General features: G+C 31.5%; 1 long non-coding RNA gene across 1 annotated transcript; it reads right to left on the bottom strand.

Annotated features, from left to right (window-relative positions):
• Positions 1 to 12,667: 12,667 nt before the first annotated feature.
• On the bottom strand, positions 12,668 to 17,458 carry LOC140057336 (uncharacterized). Its single transcript, XR_011846916.1, has 8 exons — positions 17,318 to 17,458; positions 15,900 to 15,949; positions 15,551 to 15,582; positions 15,206 to 15,237; positions 14,859 to 14,891; positions 14,524 to 14,555; positions 14,175 to 14,214; positions 12,668 to 13,367 (listed from the first exon to the last, which is right to left on the bottom strand). It is a non-coding gene; the product is annotated as an uncharacterized lncRNA (long non-coding RNA).
• Between the last annotated feature and the right edge of the window lie 3,926 nt (positions 17,459 to 21,384).

Raw genomic sequence — 21,384 nt, 5'->3', positions numbered from 1 at the left:
CACACGTGCGCAATTTTTTTACGCGCGCGTGCGTACGTAGCGCAAAAACACTATTTTTTGGCTTGATTTTTGTTTTTCCTGTCATTTTTTAGTAGATTTACTAACTTTCAAACAATTTCGACTTAAAATCACGTCATACGAGCACGTAGAATTGAAAAATTTGCGCGCGTTATTGATGAAAAAGTTCAAAAATTCGTGAAAATTATGCCTTTTTTAAAAAAGTCATAGATTATAAACTACGTGGTGAACTTTTTTTAAATTACCGATTCTGGAAGTAGATGAGTTGTAGATATGAAATCATCCATGAATATCGCTAACCGGACATTGTGACGTCATTGTATGGCCACTCGAATATAAAATATAGGATTTTTGTTTCTTTCGCATAGCTCATCACATTTAATAGAGCGCATCTCCACTTATCCGTATTCCATTTCCCTCAATTTTTTTATTTTGTCTAGGTCAATCAATTATCTTTCGCATGATTCACCATTTTTAAAGTTGTGATGACGTCATCATGTTCAAAAGCGTTAAAAACTGTGGTCACTTATTTTCACCTATCCTTCACTGTATGTAGTACGTATACAGTATAGTGTATACTGTATATACTTAGACGTGACGCAAAATAGAGAGCGCACTAACATTTTTTCAATGGCATAATCGTTTTTTCTGAGTGCAATATTCTAACGTATGACGTGCACGTGGCGTTTGCGCTGCGGAAAACCTAAATCAAATTTGTTTATTATATTTATTTATTTATTTTTTTTTGAGTACGAGTGAATTTTAAAAATGCGCCAAATTAATTTCTATTTAATTTGCGTACATTTCAGGTCACTTTGAGCATTTCAAAATTGTCTAATTTGTTTGTGTTTTGCGCACGCACTTGTGCACACAGCTTGTACAAAGCGTAGAAAAATGTGTTTTGCAATTGATTTTTGTTGGTCATAGGCCTACGTTCACGATTTCTTTCACTTTCATGAATTTTTATTGCAAATTAACGATGCACGTGCATGTTAAACTTTAGAAATCGTGTGCTAAAGAAAGGGTAATATAATACGAATTTATGCAAAAAATATAGCTATTTTGATTCATTTCTAGCTCCTCAAGATGGCAGGTTACCCCGTCGAATGAGTTGTAGATATCAATTAATGTACAAATTTTACCTAAAGGATGTTCTGACGTCATCATATGGCCACTCGAATTTTAAAAATAGATTTTTTTTTCTATTTTGTATTTAGTTAATCCCATTTAATAGAGGGCATCACGCTAATGCGTTTTAATGTTCTTGATAAATCAATTTTCCTTCACACATGAGTTAACAAAGTGACCCATGTGATTAAAACTTATGGAAATTGTTGAATTGTAGATATGAAGTCATATACAAATTTTGTCTATCTAATTTCATGACGTCATTATATGGCCAGTTGAATTTAAAAAGTCATATTTTCATCTCTTTCGTAAAAATTAATCGTGTTTAAAATAGAGCGCATCTCAGGTTAACGTTCCCAAAATTCTTTAAATTTGTATTAATGTAATTATTTAGATAATTAAATTATATAACATATACAATGTATTCTGTAATATGCTGTCATAAAAATGTTCCTATTGGATGCTGCGAGGTCATGCTATGATGTCATGCTATGGCCAGTAATTGGAAAGGTAGGATTTTTATTTGTTTTTTGGCATATAGTTCATCACTTCAACATATTACGCATCTCAGTTGTACGTGCCAAATTTTCATTATTATTATTTATATTATATTATTTAATTATGCTCATTGAAATGAATTATTTTCCGAAAATGTACATACTTTTATGTTTCATTTTGATGACATCAAACAATGTTTTCTCCCGTAATTTCAGTTCTAAACACCATAATGTACTAAAGTACAACCAGTTACATGTGTGAATAATAATAATAACAATTTCTTGTCTCCTCTGCTCTGTGATTTGATCTTATGGATTACTGACATTTATCTCAGTTGCCAGTGTTAAAGCTTGCTCCAATAGATAAAATATTTCTGATAAAGCTAATATTATCACACCATAACTGTTAAAAATAATCTTTTATTTCAAACAAATAATAAGTATGAAATGTATGTATTTATATAAGCTTTCATTGGTTATTGCAAATTGTACACAATTTTAAAAATTATAATAGGCTGTTTATACTATACAGTAGTTTATTTGGTGATCAGTAATTTTACTTCCTACATTATATACATGTTAATTTGTTAGTTGTGGATTCATTAAACGCATATTATTAATCTATTTATAGAAGATTCTTATTTTTTAACAATCATTAATACAATTAATAATTTAATCATTTGCCGCGTTTAGACAATTGCTATGAAAGAGCTGCATTAATGACTGCCTAAATATCCGGATCCTATAATTGAAGAGATGAAACCATTCTATTGAACACCTAAAAGCCAAAAGAAAATAAATTGATTATTCTTGCAAATGAGAAAATTAATGTGAACCTGGATAGATAGAAAAAATAAAATAAAAAACAACTATGCAACTGAAATTATGTATATACCTAATGAAGTATTGGTAATCGTATAAAAAAAACGTATTTTCTTCTTCTGTAAAATGTAACTTTTTATTTTTAACATTACTTGAATACCGGTAAATATTGAAAGATTATTATGTGCAGAGATTGCAACATTGCATATTCAAATTCAGAACAATATCTATAATAATATAACTCACATAAAAACAAGATTAAAATGTGTTTACTCACCAGATATTGTTTCTCCTATACAGAAGAATGACATGGGTTGAAGTTACAGATTATTCGCTGCCTCTCTTGCATAGATAATAAATTGATTATTCTTCCACATGAGTAAATTACTGTATTAGTAATTTCATGTGGACCTGGATAGAAAAAAAAAGAATAGAAAAAACAATTATACAACTGAAATTATGTATAGACCTAATGAAGTATTGGTAATCGTATAAAACAAAACGTATTTTCTTCTTCTGTGAAATGTAACTTTTTATTTTCAACATTACTTGAATACTGGTAGATATTGAACGATTATTATGTACAGAGATTGCAACATTGCATATTCAAATTCAGAACAATATCTATAATAATTTAACTCACATAAAAACAAGATTGAAATGTGTTTAGACACCAGATATTGTTTTTCCTATACAGGAGAATGACATGGGTTGAAGTTACAGATTACTCGCTGCCTCTTGTGCATAGAGGGTCATAATGATTTTCAGCTTGTTTTTATCAAATTGTTTTTTTTAATTTGTATCCAGTTCTATTTTCAATTCCTAAAAAGTTTTTACAAAAATATAATTCAAATACTTAAAAACCATTGATGCAATTAAAATTTAATTTGAATGGTTTCATGATAGCTATAATAAATTGGAATTACTTCAGCCTGTACTGAATCAAGACCTTTGCTATAAACATGATCAATCAATGTATTGTTTTCAGTTGTAGAACATGTAACATGTTGTTTGTACTCATTCTCTGCCATTAAATTATTCACTCTGGAAGATTGTTTGAAAAGATTTTCATTAAAATCACCCATTACAATACACTTTGTGCTCATTTTATGTAACTCTTCCAAATGTTTTCTCAAATTTTGACAGAATTGATTAATATCATAACTTGGGGGTCGATAAATTACTGACACGGCAACAGAAATCGGACTTGTTATTAAAAATGAAACTGCTTCTATATCATTATTACATATGTTTAATCTGCTTGAAGACGTGTTCTTGGCATACACTGCAACGCCACCATGAGCCTGATGTTTTATTTTGGAACTGAGATCATTTGTATTAGAATACGAATCATACCTTGCTTGGTGATACAATTTATACGGCTCAATGCGTACGTCAAAAACATCATCATCCTTGTTTAACCATGTTTCAGTTAGACATATGATATTAGAATTCATAAACAAATCATTACACTGAAGATCAAAAAAATGTTGTTTAAGCCCTTGAATGTTATGTAACATTATTGAAAATCTACAAGCCGAATCATGACCTTGTTTATCACATTGTACGTATGAATCCATATTATTTAAGCACTTCTTTATGTTTGGATCACAATAAATCAGACTAGGTTTAAAATTTTCAATAGTAAGTCCAGTTATTGAAGTAACACGACTGAGGCCTACATATGCTTGACCATGCATAAAAGTATCTTTAAGGCAAACCACTGCTTTATCCATTGTCATTCCTTGCACTTTATGAACTGTGCATGCATATGCTAATTTGAGAGGAAATTGTTTTCGACTGTATTTTTTCCCCATAGATTCTTTAAACATTTCAATTGCCTGAATACCAATGTCATTATTGTCAAATTTTACTTTAATAGATACTGGTTCGGTGTTATGATCAGGTTTGACTATTTCATCAACATGTCCCATACATCCATTCGTTAAGCCTTTTTTAACATCTACATTTTTAATCAACATCACTCTGGCATTAATTGCAATCCACAAATAATTTAGTAAACTAGTTTGACGTGAATTCCGAGGTTTGTCACAATTTTTGCTCTGTTTCTTGCTATTTACTACACTATCTTCTGCTTTAATGCATACAATGTCTGTACAGGTTTTGTGCAACATTTTTTTATTCCATTCATCAACTTGTTTGTTGCGTGGGTAAATATGAACAGCATCTTCACATTCTTCACCTGTTTCACGTGATTTTAGAACTAATAAATCGTTATCAGACAAACAATCATGTTTTTCTTTTGTACGCAATTTGTTTAACAATAAAGCAAATTGTTTATCTTCTTTTTGCCTCATGATTTGATCTAACTGTACTTGCTTAAAGTTATCTATCCACAGTGAGCTTTCCAATGTGTCTTTATATAACGAACTGCCCATCACCGGGGGTAACTGATAAAAATCACCAACAGCAATTACTGAAATGTTACCAAATGGACTATCGTTGCGTACTTGTTTTATTTGCCTTAATCGTCCGTGGATATACCAAAGTAACCTTTGATTTACCATTGATATTTCATCTATAATAACAATTTGCAACTGGCCCAATTTATTACGAAGTGCACTTATTTTTTCTTCTCCAAGTGGTTGATACGGAAGTGAAATATTAATCGGGATAGACAAAGCGCTATGAATTGTTTGGCCTTTAATATTATATGCTGCGATTCCTGTAGGAGCTAATTTCAATATTGACAAATCATCGGGATTTTCCATAATCTTTCCAAGAATACGTGTCGCTTCATTATAAATACAATTTACCAAATGACTTTTTCCTGTACCAGCGCCTCCAGTTATGAAATTGTAAAATGCTTCAGGTTTTTTACCATTAACTTTGTCTAAACACCATTGTCTTGTCTTATAAAATATATGTTGTTGTTTTTCATTTAAAGATCGAATCATTTTGTTCAATTCTGGTCTTGGAATATTAGATGAATTAGATTCTACTTTAGATGTATGATTTTTTTGAATTCCAAAATCTGGAATGAAAAATTCATCTTCTTCATCATCAACCTCTACATTTGGCTTTGGGTTGTCTAACCTTTCTTTTTCGCTTTCTGGACATAATAGGCTCCATGCATCTTCTTGTGGTCCAAATTTTAATAAAAATTCCTGTGCTTCTTCAACATCATCAGCACTTTTTTCATATTGTTTCATGTTTCCATTAACTATTGACTTTACCGTTTCTAATTGACAGCCACATAATTTCACACATCCTTTCTCATGAAATTGTTCGTACGTTTCAAAAGTTGGAGGTTTTAACTGTTCATCTTTTCGAAATGGTAGAAATAACTGAAGTATACTCAAAAAATATTTCTCAGGTGCTGTATCCATTGGAAATCGAGGGTATCTTACTATAGCATTACTAGTTCGTGTTCTTTTTTGGATGAATCCCAACTGTTTTTTTAACTGAAATACATTCTTTTTTTGTTTGTTTCCTTTCATTTCTGATGAACTCAATATTCTATATTCTGAACAAAATTTTGCAAGGCACATTTTATTAAAATCAGAACTATTAGGTCGAGCTTTATATTTGTCGATCTTATTTGGTAACCATGCACTTACATCATCATCTGCTTTGTTTTTAATTACACTTAGTGGTAAACTCATTCTAACAGGATTAGGTCCTACTGGGATAAATTCAACTTTCCTTGAACATTCTTTTAATCTTAAACTACAAACACGATAAATACTTTCTTGTGCAGACACTTCTCGATTATTCATATAAACATTACGAAGTTTTCGCAAACTTTGCCTAGCATCTTCATTGCCTTCTTTTACTTCTGATGCTGCATGAGATAACAGTAAGCCCATTTCTCGTTCAGATTTAGACATATATCCTATAACGTAAATAATACATGCATATACATTTGTAATATACTGAATATCCATATTAGCATTCCATGCTCTCAATAAGGAAGGATTATATTGATTTACCCACACATCTTGAGGGTTTCTTTTTATAACAATTTTTTCCTCAGTAGCTACACAATTATTTGCTTTCTCAAATGCACTCTGTGTAATACCTAAACTTTGGAAAAGTTCTATTGAATTTTTATATGTTTCTTCATTACTCACAGCATCTTTTACTGAGGTTAATAGCTCCCTTGCTTGTTTATTGTCATCATTATCATCACTGTCTTTATCTACAATTGTAGGTCTCATAACAAATGTATTTCCAGAAGGTTGTCTGGGGAAGTTAAATCTGCAGTTTGTTCCCTTTTTTTTACATGATTTAGAATGTCTTTTACTGTGAATTTGCACACTTTTAACAATTTCATTCAGCTCAGGATCTACAGTTTCACATGGTACAGCACAAGAAATATATTTATCGACAAAATTAATAACTTCGTTATCTTTATCTGTACCAAAAATAGGAGCATTTTCAACCCATACTAACATATGAACATGTGGACTTCCTCTCATTTGAAATTCAATTCGGTAAAAATAATCTATGACTTTACCAATCGGCTGTGCTTCAGACAAAATTACATTTTTCAAAAAAGTATGAAAGCGCTTGTCAAACATTCTGGCAACAGTCACTGGATTTGATTTTAACAAATTACATTTATCTGCCCATTCCAATTCTTCAATGTTTCTTTGGTCTCCTGACTGACTTAACAATGTCGTCATTATTTCTTTCCAACGGAAGTCTGCACTTGAGAATGAAAGAAAGAATGTTGGCTTTCCAATCTGTCTAACCATTGCTATTACATCTTTCTGTGTAGCTTGCCAGTACGGTGGAGTCCCACGAATTTGTTTTAAAAATTTATAACCCCTATCAGATTTTAAAATTTCCTCAATTTTGGTAACATTTTTTAAATCGGATACAGTAACTTTACTAAAGTCATCCTTTTTACTTGACCCTTTTCGCAATGCAATGGAAATACTTGATAAAATTTGTTGAAGTTCATATAAAGATTGAGCATAAAAAATGAATTCTGTATTTTGTGCAAACCTGTTATCTATATGCATTAATCTATTATGAAAATAACGTCCGAGTGTTATTTTAACATCTCTCGTATCATGGAATGTTGGTTGGCCTGTTGGAAATAACACTGGAAATGATTTTGCTTCATTGCTTTTATTACTTAATAATGCAATAGGGCTATTATTTTCACACGGTGCACAACAAATTATGTCATTAAAATATTCATCTACCACATTTTGTCGTCTGTCAACAGGTTGAAGACTTGTATCGAAGGTAACACCTACTTCTTCTTCATTTTCTTCTTCTTCATTGTTTTCATTTTCATTAGTAGTTTCACTTTCGATGTTATCTTCAGATAAATAATTGTGCCATTCTTCATTAATAGCTATATCAAAGTAGCACTTGTTATGATCTTGTAAATATCTAAGAGCTTGAATAACATTGGCAGTTTTAACAAATTTATATTTGTAATAACCTTTGTAAGACAACTTTCGCTTCAATTTTACAGATATTAATTGATCATCAACCTCTGGTCTAGGCAACATTTTTACAGTTTCAATAGTATTTGATGGTACACATACGACTGGTCCATGTATTCCATGCTGTCCACCTTTTGGTAAATTAATTAATTTCATAAAAGGAATGTTTAATCCAATCAAATGCTGCTCTAAATTATTTAAACACCTGAGCTCAGGAGGAATATCGTATAGTTGTAAATTGTTTGAATTAGCTTCTGCAGGAACTTTTCCTTTTAGCATTTTCCTGTGGCATGTGAAACAAATCCATAAACGACATCTTGGTGATTCAACAAATTGACAAGGTTTATTACATTCATTATTGCAATTATGCAAATACTTTTCATTTATACAAGCCTGATTTTTGTATTTAGCTCTGATGCACTTCATAACTTGATCTTTGAATAACAATTTAAAGCATACGCAACAAACATATTCAGGACCACGAGAAACTGTTTTCTTGAAGTTTTCTAAAACAATATTAAAATTAGTGTTTTCTGTTTTGATTTTTTCCCGATTTTTCATATTTTTCTTCATGATTTTTTTCCGGAACCCTTCATCACCATGATACTTTTCTGTAAATCTTTGCTTACATCTTTGACGAAATTTTGAATTCCCTCGATATTTCTCTGCCAATTTCTGCTTACAGTTTTGTCTAAATTTCAAATTACTCCGATACTTTTCTGCCAATTTGTCTTTGCATTTTCTTCTAAATTTTAAATTACTCCGATACTTTTCTACCAATTTGTCTTTAAAGTTTTGTCTAAATTTCAAATTACTCCGATACTTTTCTGCCAGTTTGTCTTTCCATTTTTGTCTAAATTTCAAATTAGTCCGATACTTTTTAACAAATTTTTCTTTACAGTTTTGTCTAAATTTAAAATTACTTTGATACTTCTCTGTCAATTTTTGGGTAATGTTTTCTCTGAATTGTGAATTAGTACAATACTTCTGTGCTAAATTTTGCTTCAAATTTTTTCGAAACTGTGGATCATTGTGATACCTTTCCTGATTTCTTTGTTTATTATTTTGTATAGTTTTATGTCTAAACATTGTATCATTGTTGTATCTATTCTTCACTGTTTCTTTTTTGGTTGTTCGGTAATCCAAATCAATATTGTAGTTATGTTTAGCTTTATTTCGTACCTTAACATTATATTCAGGTTCACATCTATACCTTTTGTGTTGTCTTTCTCTGTTTTCCTTCCTTTTTTGGAATTTATAATCATCATCAGCATATCTTATTTGTTGTGCCTCCTTTACTTTACGTTTCTTTTCTTCTCTGTATGCAGGATCACCTTGATATTTGTTTCTATTTTCATTTTTGTCTATTGAATTATCTTTTTTCTCTCTTATTCTTTTCATTCTCTGACGATTCTTTTCTCTTTGTTTTCTATTTTCATAAGATGTTTTTCTTTTCCTTCTCAACATTTTTACTTCATCTCCAGAACAAGGTCCCTCAACAGTTTTACTCTTTTTGTGTTTTGGTTCTATGTCTTCAAATGTGTGACATGTTTCTTTTCTCATTTGCTTTCGTTTCTGTGTTGTATAATTCTTTTGGGATGTCACATCCATATCAACTTGTCCTGTTGTTTCCTGAAAATTATTTTGACTGACATTGACAGATTCCACTACATTAAAATGCACATTCATGGTGTACAAAATATATATACCATTGTCAGATGTAACATCATCTATTCTTCCCGGCTTTTTAGCAGAAAACAATTGCCACGTCAAAAGTTGATCATTAAATGAATAAATATCTGTATTAAGCAAGTTTGCCATTGCACTTATTTCAGTATTGGATGCCCACGTTCCATTATCCATTACTCTTTTTTCAAACACATATTCCTTAACTGATCTATATTCGTGACTAAATGTATTAATAAACAAGTCACCAGTCTCCAATAAATGATTAGTAATTGCTCTTCTTAAAAGAAAATGATTATCTTCAGTACCAGAAATAATGTATGAAATTGCACGATAAAAACAATTACCATCACCTGTAATATTCGTAATTTGAAGAGGATGTCCAATCTGACTAGCTCTGTTAATACCACAATTCATATCGGTATATTCACAATGAATGCCTACTTCATTACACATGTTTTTCTTTTGTGCTTCTGAGATCGGAATAAATTTAAAATTCTTGTCAGGTCTTTCTCCATACTGAACATTAACGATTTCAATATCACTATCACTTTGCCATCCATTACTTGATGAGACATGACCTTCTTTATTATGTTTTTGGCCTTTAACATTAGAATCAATATTCTTTTCTGGTAATCTTGTACTACATTTATACTGATAAGACGTACTAGGTTCATCAACATCGGCATTTCCCAAGTTGCTTTGTTCACAATTATCATCAAGCACAGAAGCGGAACATAAAATCATAGACTTATTTTCAATATTTACACCAGTCAGTTCAAACTCGGTGTCATGTAAATTACAGTTCATTGACCTTGCTAATCTTATACAATAGTCGTAAACACCTTGCCAAGATGTACTGTAAAGTAAAATACTCTTTCCATGCTCACTAACACAACCAAATCGATCTCTTGCATGTGGATCAAATATAAGGAAACCATTTACACGTTTAATAATAGAAAATGTGCTTCTGTTAAAATTCATAAAAAATGCATCATGTTGGTGTAATTCTTGTTCAAGTGCTTGGTTTAATGACAAGGCTCCATATTCAGCCATAAATTCGAGATTCCCATCTATTATGCCAAAAACTGATTCTTTGGGAGATATTACAAATGTGTTATCCAAGATATCCAATTCTTTCGGCAGTTCAGAAATCATTAAAAGGTCCTCGTGCATAGTGGAATCTTTCTGAATGTAACGGTACAACTCGTTTCCAAGAGTCAATATTGTATCAAGGTCTTTGGTGTAAAATTCATTTCCATTCCTCTTTGTAGAATAAAGAATAGCTACAAGACTATTTGCAACACACTGTTTACCACTTGCAAAGCCAAATCTATAATTCCCTTGATTAAAATTACCCTGTGCTACAGTTATATTCTCATTACTATTATATACTTGTAATTCATTTATTGATTGTATTTTCTGCCTTTTTCGTGTATTTTGTTGTTTTGGTACATCATCGATTATCAATTCTTCCGAAAAATTAATTGTTGTTAAAACTTCAATATCCACATCGATAGTATGTTGGTCACATTTAGGTTTAGTATGGGACCTAATTTTTTCAGCCACTTCTTTTTTGCATCCGTCATCAATTATCAATACTTCATTTTCCTCAAATTCACAACTTGCACATTGATTTTTATGATCTGTAACATTACTATCAATTATTCTACTTCTGTCATTCATTTTGCTATTATTTTGTGCTTTCGCATCGTCAGTCGCTGTGTTGTCGTTTTCTACAGTACATTTCATTTTAAAATCCTCGTCAGTTTTCGTTTCAGAATTGTCATTATTACCCATGTTCTTTATATCTTTGCCAAACCGTTCCATAGTATCGCAATCATTCTTTAAATTCAGGTCCACATTACCTTGTGCTTTTTTGTTATCAATCTTCTTAGTTTTGACAAAACGACCCTTGTTATTTCGTAAACGTTTCGAACCACCACCTGATTGTTGTTGTATACCGTGTGTTACTTTTGTATTTTTCAAAACATCACACATAGGCCTACCACTGTCGTCAATTATTGTTTGTGAATTTCCCAATACATTCGTTTTACCATTTTCTTTGTTGTATTCTCTGCAAGTATTCGTATTCCATTCCATTTTGTTATTATTTCGTCTTTCATAGAAATCTTTTACACCTTTACCAATATATTTTACACCTGGTTCTATACTTATACCATTTATAACCCGCTTTCTCCTTTTCTTATTTCCTCTATTTTTACATCTTTTTTTTCTGTTGTCGTTTCTTTTCTTTGATCTTACCCTCATCCAATCACTACCAAGTAAATCTTCACTTCCTCTTTGTTGACATTTTAATTTGGCATTATTACAACGTTTTTCTTTATTTTTCGTTAATTCTGTAAAGTCTGCAGTGACAGATTCATCAGGTTCTAAAATCGTATATCTATTGAAATGACAGGGAATACCTATTTCACCCAACATGTTATCAACAAAATTACTATTCCCACACATTGAACAAATCCAAATTACCCTGGAATTACATAGTTTGTCTTCAAAAACATCTCTTACACATTTCACATGAAAATATTGACTACAACGGTCACATGTTATGCAATTGTCGTCTACTTTCACTTCAATATTACAGAAATCGCATGTATCATTAAACTCTGAAGTGACCTCTGTACCATAAGATAATATGTTTATGATATCATCAATTATTCCTTTAAATTCAGTTGTATCTTTCATAAATTCACAATTGACATTACCTGTATCATCATTTCTGTCGTCTTTGACATTCTCAGTTGAACAGCATTCATCAAGTAGGTCCAAGATGTCATTAACAACTATTTTAAATTCTGCTGTCTTATCCATAACTCCATTATTAACATTACCAGTTGTATTGACAAAAATCTGCTTTTTACTTGTAACTTCTTTATTCACATTCTTACACAAATAAATTATCATTGTAAAGATAATCAACAAAAAGATACCAACTACTGCTATGAATTCCATATCCATTATTCAAAATTTGTATAAGAAACAAGTTTCTTCAAATTAATAAACTTTGTTTACAAATTAAATTAAAATGTATTCTGCAAATCCAATGAATATTACAATTAGGTTCTTTTTATCAATTCAAGAAATCCTTGCTAAAACAAAATAAATTATTAAAATTCCAAAAACAATTCAATTTTATGTTGTCTTTTGTTTCTATGATTTTTAACTTTTGTCCTAATTTCTTTTCTCTTTGTCAATATTTTTTTTTGTCTGCTTTTTTTCAATAATTCGATTATACAATTTCACTGAATAAAAAAATTAGCTTCTATTTAATATTGGCTTGATGAAATACTTTATATTAATTTAAACTTCTCTGTAATACTTGGTTATGCTAAATAGTTTCAGATTGTAATTTTTATTCTTTTTACAATTCTACTTAATAACAGATTCAAATAAAAGTGATCTTTAAATCTTCTTTAATTTATCCTTTTGTAATAAACTATGTTTAATATTTGTTTCTTTGTAATAAGCTTCTGTTTTATTCTTCGAACTTTCTGCAAAAAAGGTTTTGAAATAAACTTCGGTTTATCTTCAATGTTTCAGTGAATGTTTGCAAAAATGATCTTGAAATAAACTTCGGTTTATCTTCAAGGTTTTACAAGATGTTTTACAAAATGGTTACAGATAATTGTGCATAATGGTTACAGATAATTGAACATAGATTTTCAAATTCGGTAACCCCTCGTAGATTCTCTCTTCGGAGAGAAGGATCTTTTTCTAAAGACCCAGATCTCTTCTGAGATCCAGTGGGTTTATACAAGACAGTCACCTACAATAAAAGAAAAAAAAAAGAGTTAGTTATTGATTTTAAGATACACTGTACTAAGAATTCCAGTCGAAGAATTATATATTGAATCAGTAAATAGATCAGTGTATTTACAAATAGCTAAATAATATTATACACATCCCCTTTGTGGAATGTAACATGATCTATTGAGCCTAGCAAACCAAATTAGGACCAACTCACTACTAAATTCAGGATAGACCCATTTTATAAATTGTAAGTATATGCCTGGAGAAACTGACCACCACATTTATGTTAAAAAGGATGATTGTCCTAAATTGTTAAGTAAATTGTGATAATATATTTATGACTTTGGTTTATACAATATAACTAAATCACTGTAGAAGATATTGTGACCTAAAAATATGTCAAAAATTCATTATATGGAATATGTCGGAAACAAATTCTTTCACCTTCACAATTTTTCAACTTCCTGCAAAATCAACTTGTATTTTTTTTGCTTTTAATCAAATACTTGTATAAAATGACAATTCACATACATTTTTATATTGTAATATTAAATAAAGGCCTTTTTTTTTTCTTTTTTTTTTTTTATTTCATTTCAACACATACATACTAGGCCTTTATATTAAATAAAGGCCTAGTATAAACATATAATCTGAAAATAGGTTTAATTATTCAATGTTTTAATATAATAGAATTTTATACACAAAAATATTTGGTCACTCAGTATTGTAAATTTACAGACAACACATGTTTATCAATTAAGGGAGGGCATCAAGTAAGGAAAATCTGTTTTTTCCGTTTTACAGATAATTTTCTAATACTCACAGCTGTAACTGACACTGTATATTTTCTGTACAACTACAATCTAAAAAATAAAAGGAAAATCATTAATAATGGCAATAAACAACATTAACACTTTTTCAAAATCAACATGCTTCTTAATCTAAAAATTAAGAAATTTCCTCAAAATGACTTTAGGTATGGGCCGGTTGATTGGGGTCTACATGTTTTCTCAATACTAATTTCATTTAATATCTTATTCACAAACAATAAAATTAGAATAGAATTATGTAAATGTTTCATAATAGAAAATGCCTACAAAATAACAGGCAACAGTTCACAAAGTAAGGAAAATATGTTTTCTCCGTTTAACAGATAATCTACTAATACTCACAGCTGTAGCTGACACTGTATATTTTCTACAATCTAAAAAAAACAAGGAAAAACATTATTAACGACAATAAACAACATTAACACTTTTTTAAAATCAACAAGTTTCTTAATCAATGTCTGAAAAATTAAGAAATTTCCTCAAAATGACTTTGGGTATGAGACAGCTGATTAGGGCCTACATGTTGTCTCAATGCTAATTTCATTTAATATTTTATTCACAAACCATAAAATCTGAATTATGTAAATGTTTCATAATAGAAAATGCCTACAAAATAACAGGCACAAAGTAAAGAAAATAAGTTTTATCCGTTTAACAGATAATCTACTAATACTCACAGCTGTAGCTGACACTGTATATGTTCTATCAATCTAAAAAAAAAACAAGGAAAAACATTAATAATTGACAATAAACAACATTAACACTTTTTCCAAATCAACATGCTTCTTAATCAATGTCTGAAAAATTAAGAAATTTCTCAAATAGACTTTGGGTATGAGACGGCTGGTTAGGGCCTACATGTTGTCTCAATGCTAATTTTATTTAATATTTTATTCACAAAAAATAAAATCTGAATTATGTAAATGTTTCATAATAGAAAATGCCTACAAAATAACAGGCAACAGTTCACAAAGTAAGGAAAATATGTTTTTCCTTTGTTAACAGATAATCTACTAATACTCACACAGCTGTAGCTGATACTATATTTTCTACAATCTTAAAAAAAACAAGGAAAAACATTAATAATGGTAATAAACAACATTAACACTTTTTCCAAATCAACATGCTTCTTAATCGAGGTCTGAAAAATTAAGAAATTTCCTCAAAATGACGTTGGGTATAAGACGGCTGGTTAGGGCCTACATGTTGTCTCAATGCTAATTTCATTTAATATTTTATTCACAAAAAATAAAATCTGAATTATGTAAATGTTTCATAATAGAAAATGCCTACAAAATAACAGGCAACAGTTCACAAAGTAAGGAAAATATGTTTTCCCTTTGTTAACAGATAATTTACTAATACTCACACAGCTGTAGCTGACACTATATTTTCTACAATCTTAAAAAAAACAAGGAAAAACATTAATAATGGTAATAAACAACATTAACACTTTTTCCAAATCAACATGCTTCTTAATCAATGACTGAAAAATGAAGAAATTTCCTCAAAATGACTTTGGGTATGAAACGGCTGATTGGGGCCTACATGTTGTCTCAATGCTAATTTCATTTTATTTTATTCACCAACAATAAAATCTGAATTATGTAAATGTTTCATAATAGAAAATGCCTACAAAATAACTGTCAACAGTTCACTCCCTATCATGAAACCATTAATCATCTCTACAAACTATTTATTTTATATACACTACTTACGATATTCTAGAGATACTAAAGTAGAGACAATTGTGTATCTCTTCCAACAGCTACAAGACAAAAATATATTATTATTATAAATATCAATACAAATTGTGATCACAGCCACAATATTTGTAACAATGACAGGTGCGAAAGGGAACTGCGCTGACCTACACTACTACTAGGACTACTGGACTAGCGTAAGCCTATAGACAACATGCTATTGTAAGAAGCACGAATCATTGTTTCTTCTCTTTAAGAATTTATACAACTAAAAATTAAGCTAGAGTTAATATATACGCTGTGGCTAAAGATACGGTACCGTATTCTAACTTCTGTTTACTAAAGGTACGGTAAAATTGCATTACGTCATAATCAGCCAATGGGGTTCTGGTACGTGTGTGACGTCATCATATAAGGATTTTTTTTCATATCGCGTCTGTTTTTGTATGTAGAGAATTCCTGTCGCCGGCGGCGCCAGGCTGCATGGATGTGTGTGCGCTGATGAGGGTTTTATTTTTATTCCAAATGGCCTTTAGGTCTATGTTTTTTATTAAACTTTGTTTACAATATGGTGACCATAAACAACAAGCAAATGCGGACAATAAAGGGGCCCTCAAATACTATGATTTTAAGACAGTAGCCCCAGGGCTGAGTCAATCATCAGCGCACACATGCAGCTGGCCCCAGCCTGGCATCGCTTTCCCTACACACAAACAAACTCATATAATGAGGTTATAGTACGTAGTAAGTAGGCCTAGGCCTCTTTTGAAACGGTTTTCTGTATTCTAGAATTAGAATCAACATGTTTTGGCTTTTTAATAATAATAACAGACGTAGGCTACATTTAGTTTTTGTCACACACGACGGCGATAATAGCGATAAATGAACCATAAACAAAAAATGCGGTTGATACTGTTTTCGCGATATGAAAAAAAAATCCAAAGTCCTTATACGATGACGTCACACACGTACCAGCACCCCATTGGCTGGTTATGACGTAATGCAATTTTACCGTACCTTTAGTAAACAGAAGTTAGAATACGGTACCGTATCTTTAGCCACGGCGTAATATATAAGCCATCCCATGTGCAAAAAGGGAACTAGCGCCGTTTAGTCCTACTAAAAACAACAAGTGCTCTTGTACAGGCTAGGCCTAGGTACACTGTGTACCAGACATATTTGTTCGTATATTTACCGGGACCGTATTTAACATACACATACATGGCCATACACGAATGTCGTGCTGCTACGAAAGCCATCGGGCTGAAAAACGTCACGACGTTTGCCATCTCTGAAACTACAGACATCCTTCTTCCGTACGGTGTATACAAACACAGCAGGCCTCTACTCTATATCTATAGTAGGCTAGGGTTACGTTAGTAAGTAGCAATTACAAAACAACTACAAATCAAACAATCCACATAATTTCTTACCTATTTCTTATAGTATATCAATTCTAAACAAACTTGAGTTTGTTATTTATTTATTTAATCGTTGAAGTTCGACGACATAAAATGGTATTTGTAACAGTATTATCAGAGAACGACTCTTAAAATCCAACATGGAGTTTACCAACGACATACCACAACACAACACGTTTAGTTGTTGAATTTTCTCGAAATTCAGTTCACCTACAGTATGGCATGCAATCCTCGCCAAAATTACCAATATGTAACGAATAACGAAAATTAGTTTTCACGTCAGACCTATGTATTATACGTGTATATTAGACGTTGCGTTTTCGCGGATAACCTAACTCGTCCGCAGTGACGAGTTCAAATCTAGTTCTTCTTTCTTTCTGTCATTTTTGTGCAGAGCTTATCTCTAAAACGTGTAAAGCTAACATTTTATAACTTTGTCAACATGTGCGCATTTACGTGAAGTCGTGCAGCCACTTTTGTGAATGACGTCAGAAATGCGCAACGTGACTTACGCGCGATTTTATGAATTTCGCCTATTTAACATAGATCGAAAACCATATAACAATTTAAATTGAAACTCAGCAAAAGTTTAATTTATATCTTGCGCTAACTTTTTGTGCACTAAAAATGACATGTTTTACACAAAGTTACGCGCGCACGTGCGTTTAAAATTTTAAAATGCGAAAAAATAATTTCTAATCAACTTTCTACGCGTTTCATGTAATTTTGAGCATGTCAAAAATTACCACGCGCGCGCAATTTTTTACGCGCGCGGTGCGCACGTAGCGTTGATAACATACTTTTTCCGCATGATTTATGTTTTTCCAGCCTTTTTCAGTACTTTTACCAACTTTTAAACAATTTCGGCTTAAAATTACGTCATACGAGCACGTCGAATTGGATAATTTGCGCGCGTTTTTTATGAAAAAGTTCAAAAATTCGTCAAAATGATGCATTTTTTTAAACCGTCGTAGCTTCTCAACTAAACGGTGAAAATTATTGTTATTACATATTCTGGAAGTTGATGAGTTGCAGATATCGGATCATGCATTAATATGGCTAACTGGACTATGTGACGTCATCGTATGGCCACTCGAATATAAAATATAGGGATTTTGTCTCTTTTGTCATAGCGCATCACATTTAATAGAGCGCATCTCCACTTATCCGTTTTCCATTTTCACCCCGATTTCGATATTGTCTAGGTCAATCAACTATCCTTCGCATGAGTTAAAAATATTTTAATTTGTATGACGTCATCATGCCTAAACATTTAAATTACGTGTGCCATTAATTTCATCTTTACAGTAAATGTTAATCTGTTATAGCTCGTACAAATAAAATGTGATAATCACGATTAAAACGTTTTCTGGAAGCTATTGGATTGTAGATACGAAATCATGAGAAAATGTTGCAAATCGGATGTTGTGACGTCATCATATGGCCAGTTAAATAAAAAAACTTGTATTTTCATCTTTTGCGTCATAATTCATTACATTTAAAAGAGCAAGCATCAATATTTCACGTATTCAAATTTCTTCTGCACGTTAATATGTTGTTACTGAAATAATTTCCTTCTCAAATTGCTATCTTAGTGTTTCATTTTGATACCGTCGCCATGTTAAAAATAGGAATAAACGGGGGTCCCGTAATTTCACCTATTCTACACTGTATGTAACATGTATACAGATTATACCGTTTGCACTGTATATACTATATGACACAAAATTGACAGAATTCAGCACTAACAGCATATAATATTCTTAAATTCAGGTCATAATGCCATTGTAGTGAATTTATTTTAGTTGGTTCCGAGCTTTCTCAGGCGTATATATATAACTCCACGCGACGTACACTGTCACTGAATGATAACTCATACAAAAAGTATATTTAACTCAACTAGAACTTTTATTCCTTGTAACTCGATTAATACATCTTTCTACCACTGTACCAGTCAAGCCTTATTTTCTTTATCATCTTTCCGTTTATCTACTCTGATCTTATTCTCTCTTCTCCTCTAATATCTATTACATTCTACTTTTATACTGGATATGCAAATTTTAGGCTTCAAAGGAGGATAACATTTTCCCTCTAAAAATTATACGATTTTGATTGGCTAATAATAAGGCGGACCTGGTCTAAAGCATCCTTCTCTAAACACAGAGAATCACAACATCAATAATATGACAGCCATAATCTTTTTCCGTGTGCAAAATTCCAACGTATGACGTGCGCGTGGCGTTTGTCGTGCGGATAACTAACTCGTCAAAGTGACGAGTTCAAATCTAGTTCTATTTTCTTCTTTCTTTCCACAAATTTTGTTGCTAGTGTATCTCTAAATCTTCTTAACATAACATTGTATAACTTTATCAGAAGATTGACCTCTATCTGAAGATGTCGTAATAAGGTTTTCAGTCGTGTCCGAGTTGCGCAGCGTAAGTTACGCGCGATTTTATGAATTTCAATGATTGATCATAGAATAAAACCTAAAAGTTTGTTTGTATTGAAACTTGGTGAAAATTTAAGTCATATAATGCGCAAACTTTCTATGGATTAAAAATTGCATGCTTCACAAAAAGTTACGCGCGCACGCGCGTTTGAAATTTCAAAATGCGAAAAATCAATTTCTAATCAACTTTCTACGCGTTTCATGTCATTTTGAGCATTTCAAAAATTCCAACGCGTGCGCAATTTTTTACGCGCGCGTGCGCACGTAGCGCAAAAACATCATTTTTTTGCTTGATTTTTGTTTTTCCTGTCTTTTTTAGTAAATTTACCAACTTTCAAACAATTTCAACTTAAAATCACGTCATACGAGCACGTAGAATTAAACAATTTACGCGCATTTTTTATGAAAAAGTTCAAAAATTTGTCAAAATTATGCCTTTTTTTAAACAGTCATAGATTCTAAACTACGTGGTGAACTTTTTTAAAATTACATATTCTGAATGTAGATGAGTTGTAGATATCGAATCATGCATCGATTTGGCTAACCGGACATTGTGACGTCATCGTATGGCCACACGAATATCAAAGATAGGATTTTTGTCTCTTTCGTCATTGCTCATCACATTTAATAGAGCGCATCTCCACTTATCCGTATTCCATTTTCCCCCATTTTTATATATTGTCTAGGTCAATCAATTATCTTTCGATTGATTTACCATTTTTAAAATTGTTATGACGTCATCATGTCCAAAAGCGTCAATAACTTTGGTCACTTATTTTCACCTATTCTACACTGTATGTAGTACGTATACAGTATAATAGTGTATACCGTATATACTTAAACGTGACACAAAATAGAGGGCGCACTAACATTTTTTTCAGTGGCATAATCGTTTTTCTGCACGCAATATTCTAACGTATGACGTGCACGTGGCTTTTGCGCTGCGGATAACCTAACTCGTCCGTAGTGACGAGTTCAAATCTAGTTGGTTATCCGCACTTGGCGGATAACCCCTTGTTATTGTCAGGATCTTTTTTTTATTTTTCTTTTTCTCTTTTTTTTTCTATTTTCTTCTTTCTTTCCACAAATTTTGTTGCTAGTGTATCTCTAAATCTTCTTAACATAACATTGTATAACTTTATCAGAAGATTGACCTCTATCTGAAGATGTCGTAATAAGGTTTTCAGTCGTGTCCGAGTTGCGCAGCGTAAGTTACGCGCGATTTTATGAATTTCAATGATTGATCATAGAATAAAACCTAAAAGTTTGTTTGTATTGAAACTTGGTGAAAATTTAAGTCATATAATGCGCAAACTTTCTATGGATTAAAAATTGCATGCTTCACAAAAAGTTACGCGCGCACGCGCGTTTGAAATTTCAAAATGCGAAAAATCAATTTCTAATCAACTTTCTACGCGTTTCATGTCATTTTGAGCATTTCAAAAATTCCAACGCGTGCGCAATTTTTTACGCGCGCGTGCGCACGTAGCGCAAAAACATCATTTTTTTGCTTGATTTTTGTTTTTCCTGTCTTTTTTAGTAAATTTACCAACTTTCAAACAATTTCAACTTAAAATCACGTCATACGAGCACGTAGAATTAAACAATTTACGCGCATTTTTTATGAAAA

Source organism: Antedon mediterranea, chromosome 8 (genome assembly GCF_964355755.1).
Source record: "Antedon mediterranea chromosome 8, ecAntMedi1.1, whole genome shotgun sequence".
NCBI lineage: Eukaryota > Metazoa > Echinodermata > Crinoidea > Comatulida > Antedonidae > Antedon > Antedon mediterranea.
Note: the sequence above shows the minus strand (reverse complement) of the source record. Positions and strands in the feature narration are given on the sequence as shown.